Below are 14,109 nucleotides of genomic sequence, written 5' to 3' on the forward strand. Positions count from 1 at the left end.
TTTGTTCTATTGGAAATAGATGATTTTGTATTTCAAAGGGTGACTTGTGATTTTACTTCTTCAGATACCTTTATATACTATCATTAGCCACATAGCATCATTGAAAGGATATGAATATTTTTCAAATAGATTTTATTTTAGAGAGTAGCTTGGACATTAACAGAAACATTGCACAACTTCCCAAAGACAACAAAATCCACACTCTTCCTCTTATTCAATTCTAGGTCTATCTCAGTGCCTATCTTCAGTATCTGTCCAAGACACATGCCCTGATGAATAAGGTCTATAAAAGAATAGTAAAGTTCGTATCTTTTTTAGTTTCTATTAAGATATTAAGAAAACCTTTTTGAATCCTGTAGTGGGGAAGGAGGATTTAGAAAGGTGAGTAATGGGTTGAGAACAACAGGACTTCTTGAGGTAATGGATTAAGGGTGGCAACTAAATTTTGTAAAAAGAATATATCTTGCCCTATTAAGAATACTGCTTTAAAAAAAAAAAAAGAATACTGCTTTTTCTTCCTCCTGAAATAATTGGACCATTGACCTAATCCAAGGACAGTCTCTCTTTTGAAAAACCCCTGAAGTGGTAACATCCTTCCCTATTGGAAGAGGAGGGCATTGATATTGATACTAGGGAAGAGCCCTCTTTTAATCCTTGTAGAGAATGGTCAAGGAAGGAATTGAGAAATTGCTATAGTTCAGTAATGTTAACCCCAAACTATATTTTCACATTCTCCTTGGATAAAGGAGAGTCCAACCTCTCCTTTATCCAAGATTCCTATAAATGTGACCTCAAATCATCTTGGGGTAGAGATATATCAGAGGACATATGGGAACTGTGCCAGTTTGGATATCTCTCTCTTTTGAAATTGGAAATGGATCAGATATTAGATTAATGTTGAATGAAATAAAATTATTTCTAGCTGACTTGGGCCTAAAATGCCAATACAGTAGTAACATTTTTATATGATATATCTTGGGGTTATCTGTCCAACTGAATATACAAAAAATGATTCATTTTTTCTCTTCTGTGGTTAGTTGAGCCAAACTCCTTTGACTGATTATATATCTCACTTAGGAGGCTTCACCGCATTTCAGAATTTGATCCAACCAGCTCAATATCATTTGTAAACAAGAACATCTGGAAAAACCTCACCTTTCAAAAGGAATCTTTCTTCCTTTTGGACATTGAGCTGGACATCTTCCTTCTAGAACCAAAACTTTCCGTAAGCATGTATATCCCTCCTTTGAATCTTACTTGATATTCATAATCAGAGGGTGTATAGATAAAGTTATCTCAATTGTTATAGCTTTTAAGGAATCTTGTGTGATTTTTACATTTTCAAAAGAGATATCTTACTGAAGGCAATCTTTTTATCTGATCTTCCAGATTAACCCCATTTTCATAGTAACAAGCAGCAAGCAAAATGAGATCATTGTATGATCTGTATCTTTCAGTCAATTGGGTGATTACGTATTATTAATGGCTGTTTACTTCACATATCTCCATAGAGAATAACCCTCATATGTTTATTGATCAGTGATGGGAAACCTTTTGAGCTTGGTGTGTCAAAATTTGCCAAAAAAACAAGCATAACTCAGTGTGTCACTTCAAGAAAAAAAACATAATTTTGTGATATTTATAGTTTAAATAACAAAAATGTATAATTTTAATATATAACTTTATTTAATAAACCAAAATAGGTAAATTAATATAGGTAGAATTGTCATCTATAGTGCACAGAGTGTCTACACTACACTACAGCAAATGTTTCATCCTCGGCATGCAGCCCATACTTCTCTGTATGCAGCTACATGTGGCTGAGAGTCATGGAAAATGGCTACCTGTGTCAGTGCTGACACGGGTGTCATAGGTTTGCCATCACCAATATAGATTTATAATTGTGCTTCTATTTTATCTTTTTTAGAGCCAAGTCTCCATATTGCTTCTATAGCAATTAAACCATGTCCATCTATATTCAGATCTTCTTTCTCATTTTTTCTCTACCAGAACCTTAAACTCTACCTCTTAGGACTTTGGATTCTGATAGTCAAGTTTTACCTAATTTCAACCAAAACTGGGGTCTACCTTCCTGGCCATTTCCAAATCATGCTACCATATGCATAGCCCTGCCCTTCTGCCCTTGTCCTCCAAGTTTCCCCAAGCGATACTTTGCAAATCTTAAAAAACATTATTTGGTTTTGTATGTCATACTTCAGACCCAATTAACAGTTACTTGGCAGTTTTGGCCAGGGTTCTATCCTCTTTCCCCTGATACTTCAACCTGTCATCATTGTCAGATCCACTTCAGTGGCTGTCATTTGACAGGATATTTCACAGGGAGTCCAAAGGCCATATAGGCATGCATCATATATTTGAATGTCAAAAACAGGATGAATTGATTCAATCAATAATCTGTGATTTTACACTTTCTGAGATACCTCCTGACCCAACTGGCTAAGCCAAAAATTAGCCCTTGAGGGAACTAAGTTGGGGATAACTTCATGTCTGACTTCTGGTTTGACCTTGTGTGACATCTCTCCAGGTCACCTCATGTATTGGTTTCTGCTTGTTCATCTTTAAAATTCTCCAGACAAGTAATATAATAGCCCCTTGGAGGTTTGGGTATGTGATTTCTTCTGATGAATAACTAATGACTGACTGAGAATCTCCATTCTCCTCTTCACTGTCATTTCAATGTTTAGCAATCATTTGATGGGCTAAAGCTATTCTACTGACTCCCGAGACATTTGCTTTGGTTTATTTTAATTTTATGAAGCAACCTTTAGAAACTTCTGTTTACATAAACTATTTGAACATGAATTAGAATGCCATCTATACATCTACTCATTTCCTATTGAAACTTAAATAAATGTTTGACTCCTAACTGTGTTCCCTTTCATTTTGGTGGGTTCTCTATAAAAGAAGGGTAAATACTTTGTAGTCTGAAAGAAAACAGTTCCTTCTAGAGGATTTAGTGGCCAGAGACATGAAAGGACCTGCCTCCAAAGTCTTAGCTCTATTATGGAAAGAAGGGCAAAGAACAAAAAAAAAAAAAAACCCAAGCCCTGCACCTACTGCATGATTTGATTGAATCAATTCATCACAAGTTTGGCATATTGACACATGATGCTCGCTTTATTTTACAAATATCTCATTTGATGCTCACAACAATTTAGCAAACTAGGTACATTTATTATTCCCATTTTACAGTTGAGGAAACTGAGACAAACAAAGTTTAAGTAGCTTGCCTAGGGTGATGCAATTACTACTAAGTGTCTGAGGATTGATTTGAATTCATATCTTCCCTACTCTGGGCCCAGCTCTCTATCCATGATGCCATCACCTGCCTCTGACTCATAATGAGTCAGAAACAATTCTGGGGAAGTGGAGTAGTACTAGTAGCTGAAGCATATATAGATCTACTAGTCTTCAAGATGTCAGGACATTTCTGTTGCCTTTGCAAGAAAACCTGGAGAATTCTATACAAATGCCATGTAAAAGTGAGCCTTTGGAAGGTACTTTGTTGAATTGCAGAATTCGAGAGTTAGAAAGGACCTGAGTGATCCTCTAATTCAATCCATACATGAAAGTGTGAGGGGGTGAAGGGAAGAAGATAGAAGGAAGGATGGAGGAAGGAAAGAGGAAGGTAGAGGAAGGGAAAGGAAGGTAGCGTCCCAGCCCCATTAGGGGGAAACTAACCAGAGCCCTTTGGGGCTCAAATAAAAGATCAGAAAGAAACTTTAGGGTTTAGAATAGCTGGATTTTATTTTAATTAGAAAGGGGAAGGTCTAGGAAAAACTAGGAGGTAGATAGAAAGGGAAAAAGGTGCCCAGAGAGATTAGGGTGGATAATGTCAGCCAGCCTCCAGGCTTGAGAGAGCAGAGCTTGAAAAGGCGCCAAACTTTCTCTTTTATCCTTTCTCTGACACCTCCCACAAAGGAAGTAGGAGGTGTTGGGGGAAGTTGTAGCAGGGAGCCCTGGGAGACCTAGTCTTCCAAGGCTTACAATAATTTTAAATGCCACAAAAGGAATCCCCATTATGATATATCACACAAGTTGCTTTTCTTTGGGTTTGTCAAGGACCGCAATCTCAGAGAATCTCAGAATCTTAGTGGCTACTAAATCCAACCAATGCATCCAATAAGAATCATCTCAGGGAGTTTCCTAACAAGTGATGATCAAAGCTTTGCTAAGAGATTTCTAGTGAGGAGGCGCCCTCCACCTCCAGAAGAAATTCATCCTCCTTTGGATAACTCTTATTGTTAGGAAGTTTGTTTCTGATATTAAGAATAAACTGTTCTCTTTGAATAGTCTACCCATAGTTTTATTTAATCCTTTGGTAACAGATACATCAAATCAAAACTATAATCCTCCTGACAGGCCTTCAAAATATTTAAAGACAACTGTCCTATCTTCCCAAATCTTTTCTCCAGGCTAAATTGCTAAGTTCCTTCAACCAAGCCCCATGTGTTATGTACTCAAAAGACTTTCACCATCCTGCCTGATTTCCTCTGAACATTCTCCAGTTTTTCAATATTCTTTCTAAGATGTGGAACCAAAAGTTAAATTCAGTACTTTAGATTATGACTTGACCAAGGCAGGGCAGTGACACTTTACTGAAGCTGACACTTAATTGCTCAGCAAGACTTCTGGACTTGTAGTTAAGAAGATCTGAGTTCAAATCCAGCCTCAGACATTTACTAGCTATGCATTTCTGGGAAAAGTAACTTGACTTTTGTCTCTATTGGTTTTCTCAACTTTAAAATGGGGATAAGATTATCATCCCAACACCTCCCTCAAAATGTTGCTTTAAGGATCAAAAGAGATAACATGTATAATGCTTTGCAAACCTTAAAACAATATACAAATAAAAGCTATTATTAAATGACCCTCTGATAATAACAACAGTGACTGGTGGCAGCTGGGTGGCTCAGTGGATTGAGAGCCAGGCCTAGAGAAGGGAGGTCCTAGGTTCAAATCTGGCCTCAGACACTTTCTAACTGTGTGACCCTGGGAAAGTCATTTAAACCCCATTACCTAGCCCTTCTTCTGTCTTGGAACCAATATACAGTATTAATTCTAAGACAGAAGGTAAGGGTTTAAAAAAATAACAGCAGTGATATCTATCATCTTCCTAGGTTATATATCCAAGGGAAGAATGTATGAGGGTGAGTATTGATGGGGTGGGGGGGGGTGTCTAGATTTCTCTGCTTGTTAGCTTTCAATGGACCAGTAGAGCTAACACCTCATCCCCACCCACAGGGAGACCTATGTGGGAATAACCTCAAAGAGGTTCCCAAACTGGCAAAATCCTAGTGTGGATGTTGAAGGAAGGTGTTGGGGTTCAGTTGTGACCCTAGTAGGTTGGGTCCCACCCTCAGAGCCAGCCCTATTGAGACAAGCCTCTCCCACTCCTAAGTTCAAGTAGCTTTACCCCTCAAGATGGAGTCAAGTAATGGTCTGGCCCTCAGCCCCAAGATCTGTCTCCTCCCCTCCAAGCAACACCCCAAGCTACCTCTAATAAACTAAAAACAATTTGTTGTAAAGACAAGGGAATTCAAGGATATTTGGGTAATGGATATTGGTGGAATATGGGGAAGGGGGTAATCGGGATAATTTCTCTATCACTTTTGAACCCACCCCCCAACAAGAGAGTAATTCTGGTTTCTTCTGTAGCTTGAACTCAGAAACTGATTCTCTCTTACCTAACAATATCCTAACCTTAACTCTAACTAACAAACAGGACAATATTTGAAAGGAAGGGCTACAAGCTGGATCAAGGTTAGGTCCCCCGATGCCCACTCACTGAAGCACGAGTATCACAGATTCCTCCTGGTTGGCAATGAAGGTCTGTAGAATGAGTTTTGCTGTTGTAGACATCAAAATGCCAGGCAATTTCAGGTTTGGAAAAGTTAACTTCTCCCAGATCCTCCCGGCCACCTTTCTCCACCAACCCCCTGTCCCACACCAAGCACCAGCCCAAGTCTTCTCAGGAATCTGAATTCTTGCTACTGGCCCCTCCCAAATGGAATTCTCTCAGGGTTCCATGGGGTCAGCTTCCAGTCCCCTTCTAAGATGAGTGCTTAGTGATCCTTGATTTATCCCAATTCCACACTTACAAGAAGGAGAACCATCCAAAACTTGTCAGACTTACCAAACCAATTTCTGGTAATTGATATTGTCACAAATAATATTGTTAGAAGTAATCTAGGAAGTATCGCCAAAGGTTATGAAGTTTAGTGTGAAAAAGTGATGTCCTTAGGGGCACATATGGTATTTTTGATACTACTTTGAAGGCAAGGACTTAAGGAATCACATTGGAGAAGAAAATAGATGATTAAGAAGACAATGTCAGAGAATTTGGATTTCTAGACTGTTGTTCAAAATACATAGATAATAGTATCCTGGTCAGAACTGGAGTATATTTAGCAAGGGCTGATAAAAAATATTTGACTGAAGTCTTATAAAACTTATTAAAAGAATTGCAAACTGAAAAAAAAACAGCAACCTATATTTCACATGAAAAAATTAAATGTAGGCATAAGAATAGTAGGAAAGATGTTCAGAAATCCACAGAATATAAAATTCAAGAAAGATCCAGAAATAAAGCATACTGCCTCAATTGTCTATACAATTAGACAAAGCATGGGTCACAAGGCTAATTCAGAAATTCTAATGCAAAGGGCAAATTTTATGTCACTGCTTTCAAAGAGGCTTGGTGAAATGGGATTCACATTTGGAACCTGGTTCACAGATCCATTCCAAAAGAATAGAACTAGTAAAAAGGATCTGTATTCTTCACTTTATTTCCTCCATGAATTTTTCTCTAGTGTAAATAATATATGTCTTGTTTTACAACATGATGAACAAGAAATATATATTATATGTTAATATATGTACAACCTATATCATATTAACTGCTTTCTTAGGAAGTATGAAGGAGTTGGAGGGAAAGAGAGAACATTGGTTGCAAAATGTTAGAAAATAAATATTGCAAATTGCATCATAATTTAGTCTAGAAAAAATATTTAAGTTAAAAAGAGGAAGATATGATCAGAGGGCAGCTAAATAATGCAATAGATAGAGAGCTAGTCCTAGAGTTGGGAGGACCTGGATTCAAATCTGGCATCAGACACTTCCTTACTATGTGATCCTAGACAAGTCGCTTAACCCCAACTGCTTAGTCCTTGTCATTCTTCTGTTTTAAAACTGATACAAGGACAGAAGAAAAGGGCGGGGAGGAGAGAAGAAGAAGAGGAAGAACAAGAACAAGAACAAGAACAAGGAGGAGGAGGAGGAAGAAGAAGAAGAAAGAAGAAATAATCCAGGAACCAAAGTTGGGAAAACATGATGGTGACCATATAGGTAAATTTCAAAGAAAGCAGAAATAGAATTGATTTTGTAATTATATTATACTACAAGCTACCCAAACAGATGACAATTTTAGAGAAGAGATCACATTTTTCATGGAATCACAATGTAGCAGTGATAGGATGTTTCAATTATGTAGACATCTACTGGAGATCTTTCTGTCTCTTTCTCTCTCTCTCTCTCTCCTCACAATAATAATTTCTTGACATCCCTTAAAGATAATTTCATATCTCAAGAGATGGCAGAAGAAACAAGGTCAACTAACATTTAGAAATGGATAATTGATTCTTGTCAACAAGGAAGAATTAATCATTGAAGTATAATGATAGGACCTTGGAAGGGAATGACCAATCCACCCTAGAACTTTTTATATGAAAGAGGAAAATAAGGGATAATTAGACTTGCTTTTTAGATTTTTGAAGAGCAGAGCTCTAATGGAACAGAAAAAAGACAGCTAAGAACTCATAGACTAAAATTCTATGGGGAAAATCAATCCTTTATGATCTCTTTCAACTCTAAATCTATTATCCTAGGATGCTTTGAAACCAAAAGGGATGGAAAACTTTCAAGAATGAAATTCTGAAGATATCAAGAAAGAGATAATTTAATGGTGAGGAAAAGGATGAATCATCCCAAGAGTCTGATATGCATCTACATGAAATTCTTGTCTAACTTATTATTTAAAATTCATTTAGAGAATCAAGAATCAAGAACAACAATGGGAAGTGAACAGAAAGATGTGGGTCAAAATAGTGTCAGATGCACAAAAGCTTTGTATGAACTGGAGTGGTGAGCAATGAAGAGGAAAAGAATAAGAGAATATATTAGCTAATATGAGGAAAAATGAAAGATCAAAGAAGCTTTGACTTTCATTTGAGTTAGAAGGTACCAGGTGTAAAAATGAAATTTGGGAGATGCCATCTTTAAGTATATATATGTATTTTCTATGGACACGTGGAAATTATCAAACTACATTTCCCGTGGTCCAACGGGTTTCTGGTTCCGGTTCTTTGGGTGTGGGGACGCCTACGTCTCCACGCAGAGAACAGTTTAAATCTCCTGGGTTAGGAGGGAGTGGCCCTCTTGGCCAGAAGACTCAGGAAGAGACGGGAGGTAACTATAATGGCTGGGGCGGCAGTTTCGAATTCTTACAAGCACGTGGTCTAATGACTTTATCTATCAGCATGGCTTTAATTAAAATACTAATTTATATTATTATATCAGCCTTTATCATTTTTTACCTTTATACAGGACAATTGGAAATTTAGATAAGTCAGAACTATTATTTTGCCTTTTTTTTCTTTGCCAAGGAAAATGATCTCTATACTGGAAAAGAGAGAATAGAAATTGATATAAGCAGTTGAAAATAAAAAATAACAAAAGAATAACCAAATTACCTTTGGGAGTTCAAGTAAGAAGGCCCAGATATCCCGGGGTACCAAAATACCTCCTGAATGTGATTGTTCAATCACTGTCAGTGATCTCTAAAAGATCATGGAGAATAAGATACAGGAAAAAAGGAGAAAAATACTTTTTGGTAGGGCTTGCCTCTTTGGCCACCAAATTTCTACTTATACTTTTCAATGGTTGATTAATGCTAACATATATGCCCAAACAATGATCACTTTTTAAACATCTTTTAAATGTTTGTCTGGTAGGAGCCTGGTAGCCTTTCATTTTTCCCACCAGAGGAAGAGGATGATCACAAGTGGGACAGTGAATTCTAGGCAGACCTGAGTTGCAAACAACTCTTCATTTTCTTTCTTAGTATTTCTGCAAGTAAAGACCCATTAGCACTGTTCCCATTAAGAGCTAAGGGAGCTTTACCTCAGGAGAGGGCAGTAGAGCTAGAGCCTATTTATGTTGAATTTGCTTTTCTCTTTAGTGGTGAAGTGCTTAGTAATATATGTTTCATGGCAAGTGAAAGGAGAAGTTCACAACTTTGTCATTTGTACTGAAACCACTTACTCTTACTTCCCAGATGCTGCCATATATCTTGCTGCTGTCTCCTAGGGACCACTGGACCTTGCCATCTTCCCCTATATCTACCCTCCTATATGTGTTGTCCTTTCATTAGAATCTGAGTTTGGGGGATGCAGGAAATGTTTTGCTTTTCTATTGTTTTCCCCAGTACTTAGCATAGGGTTTGGCATATTGTAAATACTTAATAAATATTTTCAATTTATTCATTCATTGCTGGAAAAGTTTTTAATGCAGAAGATGGAGGAATATTGGCTAGATGACAGAGTTTGGTGGATTCACAACTGTTTGACTACTAAATAACTAAAGTAGTTATTGTTTAATGTTGTCATTAATTTGCTCATGTAGGATCAGTGTTTCATGCATGCTGTTTAACCTATTAATGACTCAGATAAAGTCATAGATGAAGTATTTATCAAAATTTCAGAAAGCTAAGATGGGAAGAATAGCTAATGATACATGACAAAGTCAGAATCCTAAAAGATCTTAACAGGGTGAAATTGGGGGCTAAATCTAAAGAGATAAAAATTTAGAAAGATAAACTTCTTGGGTTCAAAAATATTAATTTCCCAAGTGCAAGATGGATAATATGTGTCTAAATTTTTCATCTGAAAAAATCTGAAAGTTTTGGTGAACTTCGGAAAACTCAGTGTGGGTTTATATTTAATATAAATTCATAATATAAACATAAAAATAAACAACTACAAGCTGGTTGACTACAATAAGAGGAACAGAATGTCCCAAACTGGGCAAGTAATAATTCTATTGCATTCTTTAGATTCAATTATTTTTTTAAACCCTTACTTTTCATCTTGGAATCAATGTCATGCATTGATTCTAAGGTAGAAGAATGGTAAGGGTTAGACAATTGAGGTTAAGTGATTTTCCCACGGTCATATACCTAGGAAGGGTTTGAGGTCAAATTTGAACCCAGGACCTCCCATCTCTAAGTCTGACTCTCAATCCACTGAGCCACCTAGCTATCTCTTGATTCAATTCTATATATGTTCCATTCTGGAGACTCCATTTTAAGAAGAATCTTGATTAATTAGAGACTATCTAGAGGAAGGCTACCTCAATAGAAATGTACTTTGGATTCATGCCCACAAAGGAATCATTTTAAAGAACTGAAGTGGTTTGGTTTGGAGAAAAGTTAGGGTCACCCATGATACTTGTCTTAAATTATTTGGTGGACTTTCTTAAGAAGAAAGAATCAGATTTGTTCTGAGGACATGACTAGGAGCAGTGAATAGGACTTGTAGAGAAACAGATTAAGGGAAAATATTTTTTTAAAAAATGAATCAGTCTCTAAGAACTGTCTTCAGATATTGTGGATACCCCCTCCTTAAAGGTATTTCATCAAAGGACAAATGGATAGTTGGTTGCAGATCTTGTAGAGGAGATTTAATCTTGCAAAAATATAAACCACAAATTAGAAAAGAGACAAAGCAAAAACATGTATTCAAATTCACTCCTAATGAATAATAACTCAATGTGCATATATTGAAGCCATTCTGTTATCTCTTCATATAAAAGGATAGGACAATGATTTAGCAGCCCCCTTACTCACTTCTAAAGGAGACAGTTCACTTACCTGGAAAGGACCCTGCATTTGAAATCATAGGGAGTGATTTGGAATCATGGCTTAGCAACTCATTATGTGTGACCTCAGGCAAGTATTTCATTTCTTCATTTTCCTCTTCTGTAAAAGGAGGGAGATAAAATGAGATGACCTCAAACACCCTTTCCAGCTCAATCCCTATGCCCCTTGGTCCTGATGAATAATCTAGTCCCTGGGTTTATCATGCATGAAGTCTATTCAAGAAAAGCAGATTAGCATAGTAAATAAACTAATAGTAGATATGATATCAGTAAGACCTTGGTTTTGAAGCATATTAGCCTTTGGTCCTCTTAATCTCTCAATATTCTAAATGCGCTAATATTTTAAGTGACTGGTTCATTGAGAGGAGTTTCTGTGCCAGCAATTCCCAATATCCATGAAATCACAGTGTAGGACCAAAAATTGATTTCCGATACCTACATGGGCATACTACGCTGTATTATTGATGCCAACAAGACAGGATCCTTTGGTTCACTCTCCTTACACTTGAAATCATGTAAGAAAATGATTTTTAGGTGAAACCCAGAAGGTAGGGAGAAATAGCAGGGGTTCAGTAATTCCAGGAGGGGCAATGTTACAAACCAGCCATCTGTTGAACAGCTTTTCAACAATGGTTCGCATCGTTAAGTGAGTTTGGGAATAACCTATTAATGATTTTATTGTAAATCATATTGGCTGTACCAGTGTGTTTGACAAAGAAGGCATTCCTGAATTCCCAGGAGAACTGGATATGTTTGTTCCTACTTATTTTTATATCCTGTTTTTAGACTTTGCCAGTCCAGTGTGTAAATGAGAAACAAACCTGAACTCTAGAATATATATACTCCTGATATGAGTGCCCTTCACTCCAGCCTGCTGTATCTATCACCACTCATATGTGCCTTCTTCTTTCTGCCATTAACTTCCATGCAAATCCAATGATCTCTCAGATATCTAGGATACACCATTCCCATCCACATCTCTGTACGCCATGACCTACTCCAAAGAAAATGGTTAATAATCGTATTAAACAAAGCTGGGATTGCAAAAATATGGGCTAGGCATGAAATGAGGGCTTTGACCTAGAGGTAGCCTGTTCTGACGTTTCTATACTCTTTTCTGTAATGTCTAAATAATAATACTCTGGACTACAAATCTTGCTAATAGTAGACAATCGGTAAAAAGTCTGGGACTTAGTTTATTCCCCTTCAAAATGGAAAGAGAGGGAAGAGTCAGACTAGGGGATCTCCAAGGTCCTTCCGGTTCTAAGATTCTGCAAATACATTTCTTGAAAGATTTGTAAGGCGATGCGATTTCGGAATCTTCCACAAGATGGCATGTGCTGCCTTTAAAGTCTGAAATCCTAATGTCGGGACTCTACCTTCAGCATCCTCCCCTCCTTTGTCCCTTCTGATGGCAAGCCGCTTTCCCTGTCTGCTGCTATTAGAAGGACATGTGGGAATTACCTTTCTTAATGTTAAGATGTCTGTTTAATGTTTTACGGTCCAAGTATCTTAAAGGACTAATTAGCATCATGAAAAAGTGTTTGGAGTGACTAAGACAACCAAATTAAAGGGTGAAAAATTATAACAATGTGATCCAGAATGACTTGGAAATGGCTTTTTTTTGGGGGGCGGGGAAGGGTATGCTGTGATTATTATTAATTGACGTTTATCGAATGCTTTAGGGTCTACATTATTTCATTTCAGCCTCAGAGCATCCTCTGGACCGGGCATTGCAGAGCTGACTCTTCCCCATGTCACTAAAGGCTCAGAGAGATGATCTCGCCGGCACCTTGTCATTCAGCCAGCAAGATTCAAAAACCGAATCTTCTGTATTCAGTTAGCTCTATCGGGCAGCATTTTGTTTGTTGGGAATATCACATCTTACTCATCCTTTTGGATTCCTCAGAACTTAGCTAAGGCCTTGTTACATTGAAGGCACCCAGTGCTTGTTTGTTGAATTTAATCAAGTGTAACAAGATGTGACTCGGAAACACCTTTCCTAAGAATATTTCAACACTCAAGCTCGGCTAATAATATCCTCACCAATGAATTACCTATTATTGTCATTGTTATTCCAGACCTATGATTTCATCCCTATAGAATCCCTATAGAATATTAATCAATGAGTAAGCTTGAAGTGATCACTTCAGGATGCATTTTTTGGTCCTTCTTAATTCTAATGCCTTCTCTCTTTTATTTATTTATTTCCAATTTATGCAGCCTATAGTTTACTTGTTTTTTATGGTTATTTACAGGTTGTCTTTTCCATTAAATTGTGAGCTGCTCAATGCAAGGATACAGAGCAAGGCTGAGGGACTTATGAGAAAGACAGCTAGCCACATTCAGAGGAAGAACTATGGGAGGAGAAACAGAAGCAAAACAACTGCTTGAACACATGGGCTGATGGGGATGAAGACAGTAAACGATAACTCCAGTCCAACTATCAATAATATGGAATTGGGTCTTAATCAATGATACATGTAAAATCCAGTGGAATTGTGTGTCAGCTAAAGAGGGGTGGGAGGTTTGGGGAGAGGGAAAGAACATGAAACATGTAACTATGGGAAAATTTTCAAAATAAAAATATAAAAAAAATTAAATAAAACTTAAAAAAATTGTGAGCTGCTCAGGAGTAGGGGCTGTCTTTTATCTTTCTTGAGCCCTAGCACTTAGCAGAGTGAATGACACTTAGTAGACACCTAATAAATGTTATTGATTGATTGATTGACTTCTAGGTTCTATGTTAGGGACTGAAGATGAAAAAAAATCCCTATTCTTAAGGCTTTTACATTATGACACAATATAACCTTACATGAGTATATTCAAAATAAATCTCTAACAGGGCTGGGTGGGATTAGCCGATAGGGGCACAGTCTGTGCAGCGACCATAGATCCCCATGTGGATTTCAGCTTATGCAGGTACTGTTTCCAGGGGGCTTAATCTCAGGAAAAGGAGCTTTTTGGTTGGCTGTTGAGCTGAAACAGGGATGCTTTCACAAGGCACTAATTAGACAAAGCTTTTTTCTCTTTCCTTGGAGTGAGACAGGTTACAAGCATCTGGATGAAGAGAGGCTTCGGCAAGCAGCCAGAAGGTAAGCAGACCAGGAACGATCCCTGGTCACATTCAGGTCCAAGTGGTGTCTGTGTTGG

The sequence above is a fragment of the Gracilinanus agilis genome, chromosome 2 (genome assembly GCF_016433145.1).
Source record: "Gracilinanus agilis isolate LMUSP501 chromosome 2, AgileGrace, whole genome shotgun sequence".
Lineage (NCBI taxonomy): Eukaryota > Metazoa > Chordata > Mammalia > Didelphimorphia > Didelphidae > Gracilinanus > Gracilinanus agilis.